General features: G+C 53.4%; 1 long non-coding RNA gene across 1 annotated transcript; it reads right to left on the bottom strand.

Moving 5' to 3' along the window:
• Nucleotides 1–1,143: 1,143 nt before the first annotated feature.
• LOC142064358 (uncharacterized) lies at nt 1,144–7,421 on the bottom strand. Its single transcript, XR_012663070.1, has 3 exons — nt 4,203–7,421; nt 3,609–3,928; nt 1,144–1,726 (listed from the first exon to the last, which is right to left on the bottom strand). It is a non-coding gene; the product is annotated as an uncharacterized LOC142064358 (long non-coding RNA).
• Nucleotides 7,422–19,219: the final 11,798 nt, after the last annotated feature.

The following is a 19,219-nucleotide window of genomic DNA, read 5'->3' as shown; positions in this document are numbered from 1 at the left end:
CACCGACGAGGGTACGGATGAGGCTGGAACTAGCAGAAATGCTGATTCTTCTGGCCTTTTATTTGTGGAAGGTACAGCGTGCGAGCCTCGGCGGCTCACAGGAGAAGCGTGCAGTGCTGCCGGACTCTCATTCTCAGCTCACGTACTACTGCCAAAGCTCCTGCCCTGTGCTATGCCAGATGCCGGCTGGCGTGAGCACCTGGGCTCCTGAGGGACCCCCTTGTCCTGAGAGCCAGAAGTACTCACTTCCCTTTGCATGAGGCCTGTAGGAGATATACCCTGCAATTTTAAAAATCTGTATCAAATGTGGCAGACTCAAAAGAGGGCATTTTTAAAAAGGCAGGTTTGTTTTCTTTTTTAACTTTACCATCTACAGCCTAGCAAAGAGCTCCCTTTCAGTGTCAGTCGCTTGGCTTTCTCCCCTAGTGACGAGGTCCCAGCCTCCCACTGAGATCTCGCTGGAGATATTCTCAGTTTCCCTCGAGTACGTGGCTGCCCTGGCCCGAGGCCAGCAAAGAAGCTGACTTTGCCCATGCCTGAATCAGCAACACGTCCAGCAGGCGACTTGCAGAGCCCAGGGAACCGTCGTAAAGAGGTTTGGGGGTGGGGCGCGCCACATCTGTGGCATCGGCCGTGGGAAAGGACCGGCGCAGTAAAACAGGTGGGTGAAACCGCGGTCCGCGCCAATACTTGCTGCTGCCTGGGGCATCGCTTTGCTGCGGGTCAAGTCAGATGCTCTCTGTAAGAGTCAGTCAGAGTAAAGGCAGTAGAAGATTTTTTTTCTGCTCGTTTTAACAAAGGCTGGACGGAGCCCATAGAGGAAGGCACTACGCGTCTTGCTGGGTTTGTTTCCCTGCCTTCTCGTAAGCTGTTGCAGAAACTTGCACGAGCAAAGCCTGTGCAAGCTGATGATGACAGCCACACACGGTTGAAGAGGGAGCAGACGGTGAGAGCAGACGTACGCGCTCAGGCTGTGCGCTGGAAGCTAATGCTAATGCTGCAAAATAAAGAGTGGATTTTCTTTTTCGGGTTTAGGTGAGCGCTAAACATTACATGTGCGTATGTGTGTGTGTCTCTCGCAGGTTTTTGTCATACACCCCGCCCTCCCGCCCCAAAAAAACAACCCACACATGCCACGCGTTAAACAGTGGTTTTCCATTGTACTTAGACATGCTTACATAGGTGTGTTGGTTTGTTATTTTTTTTAATGCAGAAACAGCAATACGATAGATTTAATACAGCTAGCAATTAGATGGGTGTAGCTTTAGAGCGTCGGCTGTTTACAAAGCAACTGCACACCTTCTTTAACTCACAGTTTAAACAAATAAACTTGCAGTGCATCACACGTGCTTTGTACAGTCACGTTCCACACAGCAGGTCAGATGCTTCACCCTGCCTTGTCCTTGTTCCCCCGACTCCGACGGGACCGCCAAGGCCATCCTGGGGACAGCGCCACTTTCTAGCAGCTGGGTTGCTTGCCTGGACGCCCCACAGACAAACAATCATTTCCCCACTGAACCTCTTCTCAAATATTTTCCTACCCCTGCAGGCCCCATGTCCTTTGGTTCATATTTCCTTTTTTCCGGGCTTGATGCACAGGACCGATGATTTCCAGAAACAGAAACAGAGGCTGATTCAGTCCAGGCTAAACATTCTCTGACCTAAACCAAACTGCCTTCGAAGAGATAGCTGTACTGTAGGCACCACCTCGGGAACAGAAGTTGCCCTGTCATAAAAAAAAAAAAAAAAAAAAGAAGGAAAACAAGGCATTTCAGGCTGAGGAGGCTGAACGGTGTGCTGGGGGTGGTGGGGGGTTGGAAAGAAACAGTTCAGACGATTAGAGCGAGCTTAGCGTTGCAAAGCGTGCCATTATTTTTAATTTGGCAGTCAGAAGAAAATAGATTCTGACACTGATTTCCTGTGTGCTGCGGGAGTTCTCTCCTCAGCATTCCTGTGCACCATTTTACTTTTGTGTTCCGTCCGCTTCGCTTTTGCGCTGTAGCTCTCCGGTTCTAGCTACGCTTCCCACCACCCCCATTACTCTTTGACAAGCCCAGCTCTCACTGTGCTTCTCTTCCCGTATGCGCGTGCAGGGAAAAGCCCGCGCGTCTGCCACTACAGGACACACTCTGGGAGGCAGGAGAGATGATGACGCCCCCTGACAGAGGACACAGCTGAGAGGCGGTCCACCGGGGCTGGGGTGATGGCAGCACCTTCCCTCAGCTGCCCCATCCAAGCACGGGTGCAGGTGAGCACTGAGGAGAGACAAGCAGGCAGGAGCCGCAGAGCGAGAGAGAAAATAAAATTCACGGGTGGGTGCTACTTATGTCTCATTTTTAGCGCAAGGGATGAATTCTCAGCACATTCTTGGAGCTGCCCCTTTGGGACTCATGGAGAAGAGGGAGGTTGGCCACGCAGTGCAGCCCAGCTCTGCTTCCCCTAAATGGTTTTACTGTTCAGGTGTTTCCCTAATCTGGCCGGTACCCCTGCAAAGAGTTTGGGATTTCTGCTGCCTCTCCGGGCCAGCCACAGACCCTGACTTCATCGCAGCGAATGACCCTGCACTCCTCAGAGCGGTTGCCGAGTCACATCCCGCTGCCTTCCCTGCAGAACTGGAGACCCTTTTTCAGCCCTTGCCCCCTCTTCTCTCAGCTCGTTGCCCATCCCTTTATCAGTGCCGGCACCGATCCTGCCTCCAGCTCGCCCTGTCTCCACCTGCGAGCGCCCAACACGAGCTAAATGTCTCCTCAAGGACGCACGGAAGAGACGCGCGGGTAACCCAGCACAGACCCCCTGCAAACATCTTCTTTCCATTTTCTTTCCTCTCCTGACACGAAGAGATGACTTAGGAAAAGCGTACTGCTCACATTTCGCCTGCACTGCTTCTACATTCACTTTCGCTCTCCTTGGCAGTAATTAATAGCGGTGGTTGGGGAGGGCTGGGGCATTCCCCCAAAGCGGCTGCAGTTACATCCGGGCGGTTGTGGCACTCCATTAGCTTTGTAATTTTAAATCTAAATCTTCTGGAATTGTTAGTTCTGGTCAGGAACCACCCGCACCTGCAAATTTTCTTAATGCCTACACTTGAACCCAGCCACTGTTTAACAGCTCACCTTTATTTCTCTTCATTTAAGAATCTAAAGCTTCGTTTACTGCTTGGGTTGGAAGCAGGAGCTGTCGCTGCCTCTGAACTTTCTAACAGCCCTGTTACCATTTCAGTATTACCCACTCCCAATTTAGCTTTCCAGTTCAATTTTCATTGTAGATCCTAAAACTTTCCTTATTTTGTTTCTGATCAGGAGTCATTAATGCCTGCAGTTGATTTAATAACGGCTGTATTTAGATTGAGCTATTAATGACTCGCAACTCTATTTATGGCATAAAAAAGGACTGCCTTTATTTTTTTTTAATTACAGATTAGGAATAATGACTGCCTGGTTTGTTCAGTAATAGCTGCGATTAAATTTAGTCACGACTCATCCCTAAATAATATGTGTTTATTTGCACTCTAACAATTTAACCTTCCCCTTACTGGTCAGGGGCACCGACAAGTGCCCGTGCGTACCTCCGCTCCCCCTGCGCCAGCTCCCCAGGGAACAGCCTCTTACCCTGACCAGAGTCTGCAGCGGCCCGTTGTTGTCCCAGCTCCTCGCCCTCGAGCGGCGGATCCGCTGCTGCCCAGAGGGGACGGAAATGCGCGGGGTAAAGCTCTCCGGGCTGCCTGCATCCCGTGCGGAGGCAGTGAGCTCAGCAGCCTGTACGCTGTTGGGGCCGAGCCAACAGCCTGAGGAGGAGTCACAGGGCGTAGCTGTTTCTGCAACAACCACGCTTTCCCGCCTGGCTGGACAAGAAAGTGGGGCCTGCGGGGGCCTGGAGAGGCAGCATCGCTGTAGGTTGTGCCACGGCTGTTGAGAGGCCAAGGCAACACCTGAAACAGTGAACGGCGCAACTAGTGAAAACCCCCAAGGTTCCGGGTTCAGTAAAGACAGGAATTGCAGCAGCACAATAAAATGATCTCACGAGGGGGAAAAAAACCCAGCAAAGCAAAAACCAAACCCCAAACAGAACACCACACCACTAAACCGTCTCACCGCCCCCTCAGCGCCCAAAACAGCATCCTGGGAGAAAAAAAGCAAAGCAGGCCACAAGGGACCTTTCCAGTACAGATGCTGCCAAAGAGTGCCAAGCTCTGAAATCCTTACCTCAGGCAACGCCTCCGCTTCTCTAAACGCCAGAGCACGCCTGCCCGGGGAGCTGAGACAGCCCCAAAGCTGCGACCGCCCGAGGGAACACAGCAGCACCGACGCCAGAGGAGCCCAGGGGCAGCAACAGCTGCCCGAGCCCAGGCTGGGGCTCTTCGACCCCCGGGCCCCGCCCCCGCCCTTCCCACAGCGCCCCGCGAAAGGGGCGGGCCGAGCCGCCCGAGGGGTGAAGGCCCCGGGAGCCGTACGAGAGCCACCTGGAGTTCCCGGCACGGGAGGGAGGGGGGAGAGAAAACACCCAAACCGAGCCCCCCAAGGAAACAAAACAAAGGCTTGGGCTGTTGCCGGGGGGCGGGGCCTGTCGCTAAGGGGAGAGAGCCGGCACCGCCCCCCGGGCCGTTGCCAGGGGGTGTGGCCTGTCATCACGAGGAGCTGCTGGTACCGCCCCCCCGGCCGTTGCCAGAGGGTGGGGCCTGTCACTGGCACCGCCCCCTGACCATCACCAGGGGGCGGTTCCTGTCGCTAAGGGGGTGTGTCCAAAGAGACACTGGCAATGCCCCTGGAACCATCACCACGGGCAGGCCCTGTTGCTATGGAGGGTGGGGCCAGGCAGCACCAGCAACACCCCCAGGCTGTCACCAGAGGGTGGGACCTGTTGCTAATTGGGGGTGCTGGGGAGCACAGAAGCACGGCCCCGCCCACCCAGCCCCTCGCCAGGGGGCGGGGCCTGTCGCAAAGGTGGGTGGGGCCAGGTGGGGCATTAGACCGCCCGCCCGCCCGCCCATTGCCGGGGGCGGGGCCCATTGCTAAGAGCGTGGCTAGGGGTATCAGCACCACCCTCACCGGCCTATCGCAAGGGGTCAGGACCTGTCGCTAAGGGCTGTGCCTACACGGTTCCGGCCCCCACGGTGCCGTCACCAGGTAGCGGGGGGAGGCTGGGGGGGGTGGGGGGGGTGGGTGTCACTAAGTGGCGTGGAGAAGTGAGCGCGGCAAAATGTCTCTACAGCCCGTGCATGGCCGCTGGCTGCAGTACCGCAGTTTGGTCGCACGGTAGCAGCAGAGAGCTAAAAGGTCACCACTGTGCATGTGTGGCAGCCCACCTGCAGTACGAGGGTTTGGGTGCTCGGTGGAAGTAGGGGGCAGAAAATAAAGCGCCACCGTGCACACGGAACTGCCTGGCTGCAGTACCAGAATCTGCTTGGACGGTGGCAACAGCGACCAGAGGAAAACTTCACCTCGGGAACGGGCGGCTTCCCGTCTGCAGTACCCGGTTTTGATCGACCGGTGACTGCCGTGATCAGGTAAGGGGCGGGTGGAAATCTCTACCAGGGTAGAGCAGCTCCCGCCTGCAGTCCCGGGGTGCGGTCGCTCGGTGGAAGCAGTGAGCAGAAAACAAAAGGTGGTCAATGCGCATGCGCGGCCGCCCGCCTGCAGTACCGCGGTTTGATGTCACGGTGGCAGCAGAGAGCAGAAAAAGGCGCCACTGCGCATGCGCGGCCGCCCGCCTGCAGTACACTGGCTTGTTCGCACGGTGGCAGCAGAGAGCAGAAAAAAAGAGCGCCACTGCGCATGCGCGGCCGCCCGCCTGCAGTACACTGGCTTGTTCGCACGGTGGCAGCAGAGAGCAGAAAAAGAGCGCCACTGCGCATGCGCGGCCGCCCGCCTGCAGTACCGCGTTTTGGTCGCACGGTGTCGACAGAGAGCAGGAAAAAAATGGCGCCACTGCGCATGCGCGTCTGCCCGCCTGCAGTACCGATGTTTAGTCGCACGGTGGCAGCAGAGAGCAGGAAAAAAGGGCGCCACTGCGCATGCGCGGCCGCCTGCCTGCAGTACAATGGTTTCGTCGCAGGGTGGCGGCAGAGAGCAGAGAGAGGCGCCACTGAGCATGCTCGGCCGCCCGCCTGCAGTACCGCGTTTTGGTCGCACGGTGTCGGCAGAGAGCAGAAAAGGGCGCCACTGCGCATGCGCGGCCGCCCACATTCAGTACCGATGTTTGGTCGCACGGTGGCAGCAGAGAGCAGAAAAGGGCGCCACTGCGCATGCGCGGCCGCCCGCCTGCAGTACCGCGTTTTGGTCGCACGGTGTCGACAGAGAGCAGAAAAAATGGCGCCACTGCGCATGCGCGTCTGCCCGCCTGCAGTACCGATGTTTAGTCGCACGGTGGCAGCAGAGAGCAGAAAGGGGCGCCACTGCCCATGCGCGGCCGCCCGCCTGCAGTACCGCAGTTTGGTCGCAGGGTGGCGGCAGAGAGCAAAAAAAAAATGAGCGCCACTGCGCATGCGCGGCCGGCCACATGCAGTACCGATGCTTGGTCGCACGGTGGCAGCAGAGAGCAGAAAAGGGCGCCACTGCTCATGCGCGGCCGCCCGCCTGCAGTACCGCGGTTTGGTCGCTCGGTGGCGGCAGAGAGCAGAAAAATAAAGCGCCACCGTGCATACGGAACTGCCTGGCTGCAGTACCGGAACCTGCTTGCACAGTGGCAGCAACGACCAGCGGAAAAAACCTCACCCTGGGGAACGGGCAGATCCCCATCTGCAGTAGCCTGTTTTGCTTGATCCGTGACTGCTGCGAGCGGGTAAAGGGGCGAGCCAGGGCAATCTCTACCAGGGCAGCGCAGCTCCCGCATGCAATACTGCACTGTGGTCGCTCAGTGACAGCAGCGAGCAGAGAAAAGGTGGTCACTGCACATGCGCAGCTGCCCGCCTGCAGTACCGAGTTTTTGTCGCACGGTGGCGGCAGAGAGCAGGAAAAGGGCGCCACTGCGCATGCGCGGCCGCCCGCCTGCAGTACCGATGTTTAGTCGCACGGTGGCAGCAGAGAGCAGAAAAGGGCGCCACTGCGCATGCGCGGCCGCCCGCCTGCAGTACAATGGTTTCGTCGCACGGTGGCAGCAGAGAGCAGAAAAGGGCGCCACTGCCCATGCGCGGCCGCCCGCCTGCAGTACCGCGGTTTGGTCGCTCAGTGACAGCAGCGAGCAGAGAAAAAGGTGGTCACTGCACATGCGCAGCTGCCCACCTGCAGTACCGCAGTTTGGTCGCACGGTGGCAGCGGAGCAGAAAAGGCACCACTGCACATGCACAGCTGCCCACCTGCAGTGCGAGGGTTTGGGCGCTCAGTGGAAGAAGGGGGGCAGAAAATAAAGCGCCACCGCGCATACGGAACGGCCCGGCTGCAGTACCAGAATCTGCTTGCACCGTGGCAGCAGCGACCAGCGGAAAAAACTCACCCTGGGAACGGGCGGCTCCCCGTCTGCAGTACCCGATTATGGTCGATCAGTGACTGCCGCGAGCGGGGGGAATCTTTACCAGGGTAGTGCAGCTCCCCCCTGCTGTTCCGCGGTTCGGTCACTCAGCAGCAGCAGCGAGCAGGGCCACAACATCGCCACTGCGCATGTGTCTGTTCCGAGTGCAGTACCGCAGTTTGGCCGCGCGGCGGCAGCAGGGACAGACCATCGCCACTGCGCATGCGCGATTCCCGGCTGCCGTAGCACAGCACGGTGGCAGCAGCGCAATCTCCATGACTCTTCTCTGAGGCAAGACCCGCGCCGGCTCTGGGTCACGTTCGCCGGGATAATGGAACTGTTACTGCGTGCGCAGAGCTCCTGTTTCTCTGCACCTTCTCCACTCCCGCAGCCCCAGCAGTGCCAGTCGTTGCCTCCGCACCACCCAGCACCAAAGTGCCTCCAGCATTTTAGTCCTTCCATCTCGACTGCTTTAAAAATCAGGTGGCCGTTACTGTCCTCCCTCCTGCCCCACTCACCCCCACCCCACGCCCTAGGGAGGAGAAGCAGCACAAACGACCTGGGGAGAAAGGTCCCCTTTCCCACCCCCACACTCCCCTGGAGTAAGCCCCATCAGTTGCTGTAGGCCTGCGGCATCAGGGCTGTGACAGGGAGAGCAGCAAGTCAACAGGTCCTAGAGGGTTAAAGAAGAAAATCAATCAGGGGAACACAGCTGCCCTTCCGAAGGCAGGCTGCCTGGGGTGAGGGGGGCAGCTGTGCGTCGGGGCACGGGGCAGCCAGGCCGACCAGGTGCCAGTGGCTGACCTGCAAAGGAGTTGTGCACTGCTGATCCTTGGGCTTCCTTGGCTTGTCAGCACCTCGCCTCTGCACTGCCAGGACCCTGCTCTGCTCATCCTGTGTAAGCACAAGGCTTCAGCGAGCACAGAACAGGAGGCCAGGGGAAGCGGGGCGGGGGGGGAGGATGTCACTGGGGAAAAAAAGTCATGCGGGAAGAGACGGACACTGCTGGACAGGGGCATGTCTGGGCAGACACACCATGGAGAACATGCATGGGGATGACTGACACCAGGGGGGTCCCCCCAGGATAATCCACAACGGGCAATTCACCTGGGCTAACCTGCAGCAGATGATCCGCTCCAGATAACTGACCCACTCCAGAGAATCCATTCCAGATAAGCCCCAGCAATGCCCCTCAAACTGCCGGTGTTTCACCCCAAATTTTCCCCAATTTGGGGTTTTTGGGTCATTCGCTTAGTGTTGGTGATTTCTGTTTGGATAGCTTGGCTTTTTTTGTTGTTGGGGTTTTTGGGGGTTTGTTCCTTTGGCTTTTTTTGCTTTTCCATAAGGTAAAAGTTGGGATTGCTTTTCCAAATGGTTCACTTCTGGGTCTCTTTGGCCCTTTCCACAACACAGAAATCGGTGATTTTTGCTCCTGGTTTTGTGCATGAGAATGGTTAGTGGGGTTCCACCCCACCCCCCCCGCTTTTTTTTTCCCCCTCCTTTCCAGCTGCACAAACCCATCAGGAGTGGGCTTTCCCAGGAGCCCCCAATTGTTTTCTTTCCCCCAAACCTGTTTGGGTGTTTTGTCTGTTTGGGGTTTTTCACCCCCCATTGCAGACCCAGACTCGGGGGCTTTGGGGTGTTTGTCTGCCCTGGCAGCAGCTCTCAGGCTGCCTACGCAGCCCCAGAGGGGGAAGTCCCCATTTGGGGGAATCAGCCCCAAATCGGGATGGGAGAAGTAGAACAAGGAAGGGGCAGCATTTGAAAGCGCTTTTGTGTCTTCAGTTGATTGGGGGGTGGGGGTGGGGTGTGTGTCTAGTTTTTAAATCCTCTCCATAAACACCTCTATCAACATGGTTTCTTTGCATTTTAAAACCTTATATAGCATAGACATTTGCACTTGTGTGTCTACTTACACATCCTTACAGAGTACATCTATATTTTATATATACTATCTATTTTACATTTACATACAATACCTGTTTAGACTTAGCTATTAAATTTACACTTACACCTATTTAGGCTATTTACACTTACACAGAATATCTATTTACACATACCTGTTTAGACTTCCATATTAACATGTATATAAACCACCTATTTAGACTAGCTATCTGCTTACTTACCCTTTGACACTTCAATATTTTTCAACTTCTCTATTTAGACATCTACTTACAGTTATACCTAGGCTTATTTCACTCTATATAACCTCTATTTAGATTACACATCTGCTTAGACTATGTAACGCACACTAAGCGTAGATGCTCGCTCTAGTCAGACTTTCTTCTGTTTTGAATTCCTTCATCTATCCTTTTACTTCATTTTAAACTCCTTTTTTTTTTGATTTAGATATATAGAGAGTCGAGTTACTTTTGTGTTTTAAAACCCTGCATCTCGATGTAGAATTTTTGTATCCTGAAATCCGTTATATAATATAGGAGAGATAAGTTCTTATTTTAAAATTCCTTTATACATCTATAAATTAATATTACATGTCAATATATATAAAATAAGAGGTTTTTGTAATAGCCCCCCTGAATTTTCAGGCATTTTGGGGCTGCAACCCCCCTTTTTGGGGGGGAACCCCTACATGACGCCCCCACTCACCTGTTCCTCTGATGCATTATCAGCTCCCCCAGTGACACCGGGGCGCCCCATGTGACATGATCACACCCCCCCCCCCCAATTTTATTCTCCCCCAAGAAGGGCACTAAACAAGGGAATCTACTCCAACCTGCAGCTCATTACTTTAATAGTGCCATTTACAAAGGTACACACACACCCCCCACACCCCCCAGAAAAGGGGGAGCTCTGCTAAAATCTAACAGGTGGGGCAGCCCCCCAAACAGCTGCAGCCCCCCCAGCCCCTGTCCGCAGGCTGGCGGCTGCCCCACGGCAGAGCAGGAGCATGCCAGAGGACGGTGTCACATCTCTCTCGGGCTCTGCTCGGCCATGCTCCCGCACTGGGACAGGCTCCCCGGGGCGCCAAACAGCCCCGGTCCCTGGGGGCCCCGACTCTCCCCACCAGGCAGCCCTCGCGGCCGCACCTGCGGGGCACCCCCTGGAGACAGAGACAGGAGCCCCCAGGCAGAGAGGTGGCCGCTTACCTTCACCACGCTTAATGACAGGCAGGCAAACCCGGGCTGGGGGGCATCTCTTGAGCATCACGAGACACTTAGAAGACATCTGAAAAACAGAAATCCCAAACTATATTTCAGCACGTTAATAAAATAGCACAGAAGAAAATGGAGGAGCTCAGTCAACATAAGGGATAGGAAGGAAATTGAGCCACAGCAAGATTCTAGGCAAACGGGTCATGTCAAAACACAACACATCCTTTAAAAGCTAGAGTGATTGGAACACTTGAAAACAGTATTAAGACTAACTGATACCATTTTGAACAGATTCTTCGCGTAACACTGAACGCTCTGGCTGGTGTTGGAAGGCGTCTCATCCCTTCCTTATGGCACCGCTGCGGGGAGATAACCCCGTGAGGCTGCGGGGCAAAGTTGTACCGTAACCGGAACCTCCGCTTACAGATCCACCGCAGCAGCTACAGCCCTCGCCCTTCCGCCGCACGTCTTGCTGCCTGGCTCCATGAAGCCTAAAGTGAAGCATGTCAAACTTGAAAGAGTAACGTAAAAAATTAAGAATAAGTCTCAGTAATTCACTTTGTGCTGAGAAGGCGGGCGCGTGTTTACGCACATCCAATATGAGCGTCTAGGCTATAAAAGCTTTCCGTTTTCCTTCTGTGTTCATTTAACTCACACAGCCATTCACACCCGCCATAAGATTATCTATCTCCAAAATACACAGCAGCAACGTGACTGGGGGGTTTTGGCGTGTTATGGAGTCGGGAGGGACGTCCGCCCAGCTGCCCCGCCCAAGAGATGCTGCTGAACTGCCAGGGATACGCGCATTGAAAGCGAGACTGAAATAAAATACTTAAGAGCGCTCCCTCAAAATACCGGCAGGAAACACCCCCCCACAACATTCAGTCGCCCCTCATTAAGTATTTACAACAAATACCTACCTGCTTAAGTACACCTAATAAATCGTACCCTACATCTGCTTGGCAGTTACAGCTGAAAGAGCGCAACTCACATCGTAAATCAGACAATGTTAGCTTTTTTTAAACTTTCATTTATGACAGAAGAGTCAGTGAGTGAAGAGATCCCCAATATGGTTTTACTTTTTTTGGGGAGAAAAAATACCACAACAAAAAACCACGCAAATCAAATCCCCAGTGTTGCAATACATAGGGCTACCAAGAAGGACCGGCAGATATGCTAATGCGTTTGGCTGTACCGAAGCATGCAGGGGAACCGTATTTTTATGGTATCTCGACTGTTACAACTGAGAACCCAAGCACTACCAATGCCATCAACCTTTGGAGTATGTGCTGTGCTTGGATCTCCGCAAGGACCATTGATTTTTTAATCTTAAAAAAAAAAAGCAATACTTTGCAAGTCTTGTGCTGATGAGTTCTACTAGCAAAGACATCGTCTCTAAGATGCACTCTGATGGCAAGTTCATAGGATGCAACCTCACTGAATAAGAAATATCTCAATTTTTCAAAATCTCTTCCTAACAAAAGTCACACTGCGGGGCTTTCAGATGGGCCAGATTATGAATCCTTTCACAACAAGAAACACACCAGCTAACCAGGATATTCTTGCAGTGGCCAGGTGCCTCTTCATCACGTGAGAAAAACAAAAAAAAACCAGGGCCAGCAGTAAGTATCACACAGGTCAACACAGATCTCTTCCAGAGCACCCCCCTCATCAAAACGAACATGCCCATCAGCTCACCTGCTCTGCACAGATTCCAGCATCACACCCCACTTCCGTCATCGCTTGTGGCACCAAATGTATCAACACACAGTAAACTACCGTTACGCTCGTGAGAAATCACCGCCCTGTGACTTCCTCATTACTACCCAGCTCACTTCAAATGCTCATACGCTGTTCCAAAGACGGCCCACGTTGTTACCTACAGAACTGAAGAGCTCGACGACGGACCACAGCATTCTCCGATCTTAGATGCTGGCCGCTGCCCCACCTTCTCAGACCTCTCATAGGCATGCGGCAGCAGCACTCCGAGCCTGCCAGCAGCACCTGCAAAAAGCCAAGTGAAAAGGCACCTCCTGAGATGCTGCCCGATGCCACAGCCTGCCCGCACCGATCCCCGTCTCGCACTCCTTTCCCTCAACAGCCTCCCACCCGGCCTACTTCACTTGCAGGTACCGTGTTCAGCTTGCCCACCGTCCGTAACACCCAAACGACACGCGTTGCTTGTAACTTCACCAGCAACACAACACCTCAGAAAAGAACTGCTACTTCAGCCCCACCAGCCACCACTTGCCTTGCTCGACTTGCCTCCGGTGCCCTGATCACGCTTTGCTCATTGCTACGCTACTTCAAACCCAAAACAAAAGAAACGCAAGGAGCAACAGAGTCATAGAGGCATCGGTCACATCTTCCCTCTATATACACCACGCACCACCTCACCCGCTTACATCGGTCCCCTCAGTTCCCCTCCGTCGCCCTGCACGACTCATCCCTCTGCATCTCCAAAACCAATACCAAACAAGTCGCCCGGTTGCACAGCAGTACCTTAATGGTTCCTGAAGACCGACTATAACCTGCCATTAGAACAAACATATGACATCAAACATGAAGCCCTACGCACGTACAAGCTTGAACACCCTGCAGAGGTAATCTGCTCAGCTGAACTCTAGCTGCCTCTCCCAGATAGCTACGGTCACGGCCTCCGAGCCCACAAAATGTCACAGTGATTACAGTCCTCGCCCGCTGAGGAGGGCCACTCAAGCCGAGATGATGGTACAACCTTCCCCCAACAGCCTTAGCATAGCAACAGATGAACCCTAACCTCTCATTGCTGTGCCACCTACCTGACTCTACACGGCCAGCAAGGCGGCTCCGAGCCAAACTCACAAAACGCACACACCAACGCTATGAGAAGCACTACAAACTGCGCGCCTCCGAGACGAGAGAATGCTCTCGGCAAACACAGAGACAACTGGATGGAAGAGGTCGTCCAGCAACAAGACCTGCGGAACCCTGACAGTGACGCAAGGAGGCCCTAACGCGATCCGAAAAGATTAGAAGAGCGTCAAGGCCCGTGATAAGAAGTTCCTCTCAAAACTGAGAGGGAGGGAGAAGGCACAAGAAGCCCAGCTACAAGACCTAAGGATGTAAGGATGCAGGGAAGAAATCACACTCCTTGAAAACGGACAGCGACAGAGAAGAGCTGTTCACGCATCTGGGAACGACACCACAGACGACAGCTGCCCAGAAACTCCTCCAACACCAGAGCGATCCACACTTTAAACTGTAACGCAAAAAAAGAAGCACCCGATGGGCGCCAGCCCCACAATTAGAACCTTGCCAGCCCCTAGGGATAGCGCTGTGCTCCTGAGAGCAAAGAGAACAAAGTCACCAGCCCCATGCGCCTCCTCACTGCGACCCGCCTCGCCTGAAATGCTCCTCAAATAGCCTTCAGTCGCATCTTCCCTTTAATCCTGCACACGGACCCGCTGCCTTAGCGTGCTCTACTCAGCTCTGCTCTATCACCCTGCGCAGCTCCATCTTCATCCTCTGCAAGAACAACATGATAGAACAAGTCACCTGGACGCACAGCAACAGCTTAACCATTCCACAGGTCTTGCTTCCACGTAGGAATACCATCTAGAGCCCAACTACTGCATGCCATTAAAGGAAATAGTTTCAATCAAATGTTAAGCCCCACGCACGTACAAGCTTGAACAGCTGAGAGATGCCCTCTGCTCAGCTAGCACTCTAGCTGCCTCTCCCAGACAGCTACGGTCATCCCCTCGGCACCCACAAAACACCCCGGAAACTACCGTCCTCGCCTGCTGCCAATGGCCACTCACTCCGACAAAGGTTGTATGCATAGACTGTTTTGGCAACACCCATATTAACATTAACCATATACCCTTATTGCTATTCTTTCCCCCGCTCTACCATTGCTACACCCCCAGGCAGAGCAGCTCTGACACAGGCATCGACGTGCACGGACCGACACTGCTCACAGATACTACAAGCGACGTGATCGAGGCACCTAAGAAAATTCTCACCAAGACGACGGATGTCCAGCCCAGAGATGCCACTGGGCAAGAAGATCTGTAGGGCAGCGAGGAAGAAGCTATAGCATCTGCAGAGAAGTCACACACTATCACCTGCGATAAAACCATATACCCACAACTAGGACGATGCACAAGCGCCAAGCCACTCTTAAAGACCTCAGAACGTTCAGGTGCAGGGAACAGGTCCCAGAAAAGGGCTCTGGGTATTCAGACGGCTCTTCAGCAGCAGTACTGAGGCCGCCTTAATCACCACCGCAAAAAGATGACCTTCTATAAAGGTCTAATATTTAAGACACAAGACAAATCTATGCAGTAGACTTAAAATTCGAGAAAGGAAGCTCTTGGTTACCATTATGCCGATGAGCCAGGGCTTGCAAAACCCTCAATATTGCTACCTAGGTGCCTGCTCAGCACAGAGAACAAGAGACACGTCGAGACCCGAGTACAGTAAGGAACAAAGACAGACTACAAAATCCACACAACACCACAAGCACAGGCAGGAACTCCCCTGCCTGGCAGATGCTTATGTTTCACAGAAAGGACACCACAACCTCTCTCGGCCCAAACGTGTCCGGTCTTTGAACAGTACCCTCCACTGATTTTACAACCCCTGCCTGCCCCACCTGCGCTTCCCCCAACCGACCGGCCACCCGCACAAAGACCGCATCGGCCCCTCAGCTTCCCTTCCAAATCCAGGGGCTCAAAAGCCATCCTTTAAAAAGGCCACACAGGCTACGTAGGATGGTGCTGCCGTCACACGGATACTCTTCATCATCTCCAAACGTGCGGTGCCATCACTCAGCGTCACACCACTCAACGCCGACCACTTCCACAACGACAGCCTCCTCGGAAGCGCTGTGAACTTCCGCTCGCCCACGCTCTAATGAGGCTGGATGTCGTGGCCGCCGCCACCTACGGCGCCTACAGAACCAGAGAGACAAGGCGACCCCTGCGCCTGGAAGCGGCCGCCCGCTCACAAACAATTCCACACCTCAAAAATAACCGCTGCTACAGTTTCCTGTTCATCGCTCACCTTGCCCGACGAGCTGGGGGCAGACATCCCGCTTTGCATATAGTTTTGTGAGTCCCTTCATTAACTAGTCACGTAGGTGCTCACACTGCACGACCCCTCCGTTGTCACGTGCTGACCTACCTTCTCACAATGCTCTGTTCGCCCCCTCCCTTCCCTGCATCTGCACCAACAGCCACATTCCAGACTCATCCTTTCCCCTACCGTGCCAACACGGCTCCGCTCACCTCCCGATCCATGCCTCCCGGGTCAGTGGCCAGGTCAGGCGCCTGCTCGCATACTTGGTCCGTCCCTGATGGCTGGGGAACCGTCACCTTCAATGCCGGGCCCACTTCTGGGGAAATACGGAGAGGCACACAGATGTTGGACACTACCTTCCAAAAGCGAGAGCTCACCATGCAAAACAAACTAACAAATCCTTTTGACTGACTTGTTTGGCAACACAGAGACCCCAAAGGCAGAAATCCCAGACGAGTGACCTCACAGCCCGCCCCGTCACAGCACACGACGCTATCTGCTCGCCTTTGCCATCATGCCTCGCTCGACTGTCCTGCTTAACCCTAGACCTATTACTTGAACTGCAAGAAAAAGTCAAACCACGCAACACACAAAAATTACAGTTCGTGTCAGATAACTCAAGCACAGGCGGACACCGATAGGCCAAATGCCAAAAGCAGTACGAGAAGCAAACGGGTGTGGCTGGTGTAGTGACACACTCTCCCTTTGTAGGTAACTCACTCCTGAGCAACTCCATCAACAGCCGCGTGGAGAACCTCTTGGCAGACAACATGCTTGAGTGGCCGCGCTGACACATACAGGGAAGGAGACTGGGCTACCGGAGGCTGCTTGCACACAGAACACGACCATTAGCTAACACTTAAACACCCCTTTCCCAACCATCCCCCGGTACCAAGACTTCGAAAACCCCTCCTCTCCTCCTGAACTGTCAGGGAAGGAACCTCACTCCCTCCCGACAGCTCCTGCCCTATATTTGCACCCCTAAATCCCCTGTCAGCCGCTCCTCGGGAGCCGCCCTTCCCACCTCTGCCCCGCGTTCTGCGAGCACCTCCTACCTTCCAGCTTCCCGCAGACTCTGTGCTCTCTACAGGCCCACAAAATAACGGAAGCCCTGATGCTTATAATCTACGAGGGACCTGCTGCAAGCTGCAAAGGTTCTCGGGACAACGTGGTACTCTGCGGGCGATCGGGAAAGGCGACGAGCAGTTCCGTAACCCGACACACACTATGCGTTACGTCCCTGCTGCTTTCTGAAGGAAGGAAGGCTAGAGCTCCATATACAGACACGTACAACACGCTCACCCTAACCCCTACCGCAGCATCTCAGCATCAGTCCTATTGAGAGATAATGTCAACAACTTGCACAACACACAGGCAAAACTGGTGGAAAAAATATAAGCTTCTACCTTTGGTCAAGTCATAAAATTCCTGGAAAACAAAACAACCAAACAAAAAAAAAACTACCACACACACAAAAAAACAAACCACAAACAAAAAACCCAGACAAAACCATAACACCCCCACAAAACCAAATAATCCAAAACACACTATTAGACCATCTTGCTACCCCTGAACACCCAACACAAACTTACTGACCCAAGGAAAAACAAAAGCTGCATACAAGTGTACTTCCTAATATATATATGCTGCTCAACTTTGACTGCTCCTTAATCTCTTACCTCAACCAGAAACCTCCCCCTCTCTAAATGTCAAAACACACCTACCCAAAGAGCTTAGACAGCTCAAAACCTGCAACCAACTCAAGGAACAGTACCAGAGAAGCCCAGGAGCAGAATGAGCCTCCCGAAAAAAGGCTGGGGCTCATCTACACCAGCGGAATGGCAAAGCAGAATGAAATCTTTTAAGAACCCCTTCTCAAAAAGTATCTCTGGTTATAAAGTAAATCATTTACTGTAAAACCATCAACCATTCGGAGTCACCCCAACGCTCTCTCTCGCTCAGTCCCTTAACAGAACTGGATCAGTCTCAAAGGACAAAAAACATGAAAAGAAACGTGGAAATACACAAGCATATCAGGAACCGTATGAAGCAGCTGAATTAACACCTCAGTAGCTGGGACAAAACTAAATTGTAAAGGACAACAAAAAAACACCCCAGGAGACGCATCGATAAAAACAGATGAAGGCTCTCTCTTCTTGCAGAAGCTCAAGAAGAGACCTGAGCCAACAGTACACAGCTTTGGGGTATCCGATACCGAAAAGAAACATACAAGACAGAAAACAGACTGCTGTGGAGCACAAAGGTGGCTTTGGCAAAGGTTCTGCCAGGACAAGAGTCACAGTTACAGGGAATGGACAGCGGCCGGCAGGGGAAACGCCGTCGGCGTGGAGGGGCCAGCGGGGGAAATGCCGCCCTCAGCTAACGCTGCGCTATCAAGCCTTAAGCCAAATCTGCAGAGTAGTTACAGGAGACGGGCATAAGATGGATGCTGAATATCACTTGATGGTCACAAAATCTCATGGGGATGGGCACCACGTAGCCTCATGGACACCCCTTAGACCCAAACACTTAACGAGAGACGCTTCTTGCCAAAATACAAGGTCGACGAGGAAAAGCCAACGGGGATGTGGGGGCAACTACCAAAATCTCAGTATGTGAGCAGGCATTACTTAAGATGGTGCAGTGGTTCCGCCAGGTCCGTCCAACCTGAGCAACGGGTTCTAATGCCTGTCTAGCAGCATCCGTGATCTCTCTCACGGCCTCCCACGTCACAGACATCTCCCTTGCCTGGGACCGCGTTTTGCATGTCCCACCCCTCCCCATCCCCGCAATGAAAATCAAACACAACAAATAAGCACTCCACTTCATCTTCTTGGCCTCCAAAAGAAGCTTCCTTCCACTGCTGAGCGTCGACACAGACATCCTCATACTGTTCCTCAAAAGCAGGCTGGCCCTCGGGTGCCCGTACTGCCAAAGGAAGATAAAATGATTATGCTCTTAAAACGAGCTCCATCATCCTCTCCTTCAGGAAATCGAATCCTGATTGCTACATACCAGAAGTTTGTGCAGGAGATGGCCGAGTCCAGCCCCGTAAATGAAGCACTCTGTGACCCTGCTTTCTCTTTTGGCCACAGCACCCGCCACCGGGGAGCCCCAAACCCCTTTGTGACTCCCTAGGAAAACCAGATACAACTAGTTCAAAACATATGGCAGGTGAGAAATGACCGACAAACACATATAGCCCACCTCAAACCAGCCAGAAAGCTGACTTCCTCCCCCACTAAACTCTCGTCTTCGACAAATACACCAAACAGAACAATGTTTACACTGAACAGAACAAAACCCTTACCCTCTGACACTCTGAAAAGGATTTGTGCACCCACCAAAATATATATATTCATGCTGTCGACCCACGTACCACACTTCCTCAGGGTCAGCCCCGCAAAGACAGGAGGACGCCCGATGCTCTCTCCACAGATACCCCGATGCTCCGCTCCCTTCTTTGCCGCTTCTGTCACAGGAAAACGCTGGGAATAAAAAAAAGGTTCAGAGAAGCAAAACAATAAACAATAGGGAGAGGGACCAGTGCAAAGGAATAGAGAGAGGAAGAGATGAACAGGAAGGACAGACAACCCCAT

This window comes from Phalacrocorax aristotelis, chromosome 13, assembly GCF_949628215.1.
Source record: "Phalacrocorax aristotelis chromosome 13, bGulAri2.1, whole genome shotgun sequence".
Classification (NCBI taxonomy): Eukaryota; Metazoa; Chordata; class Aves; order Suliformes; family Phalacrocoracidae; genus Phalacrocorax; species Phalacrocorax aristotelis.
This window is presented reverse-complemented; position numbering and strand designations above follow the sequence as displayed.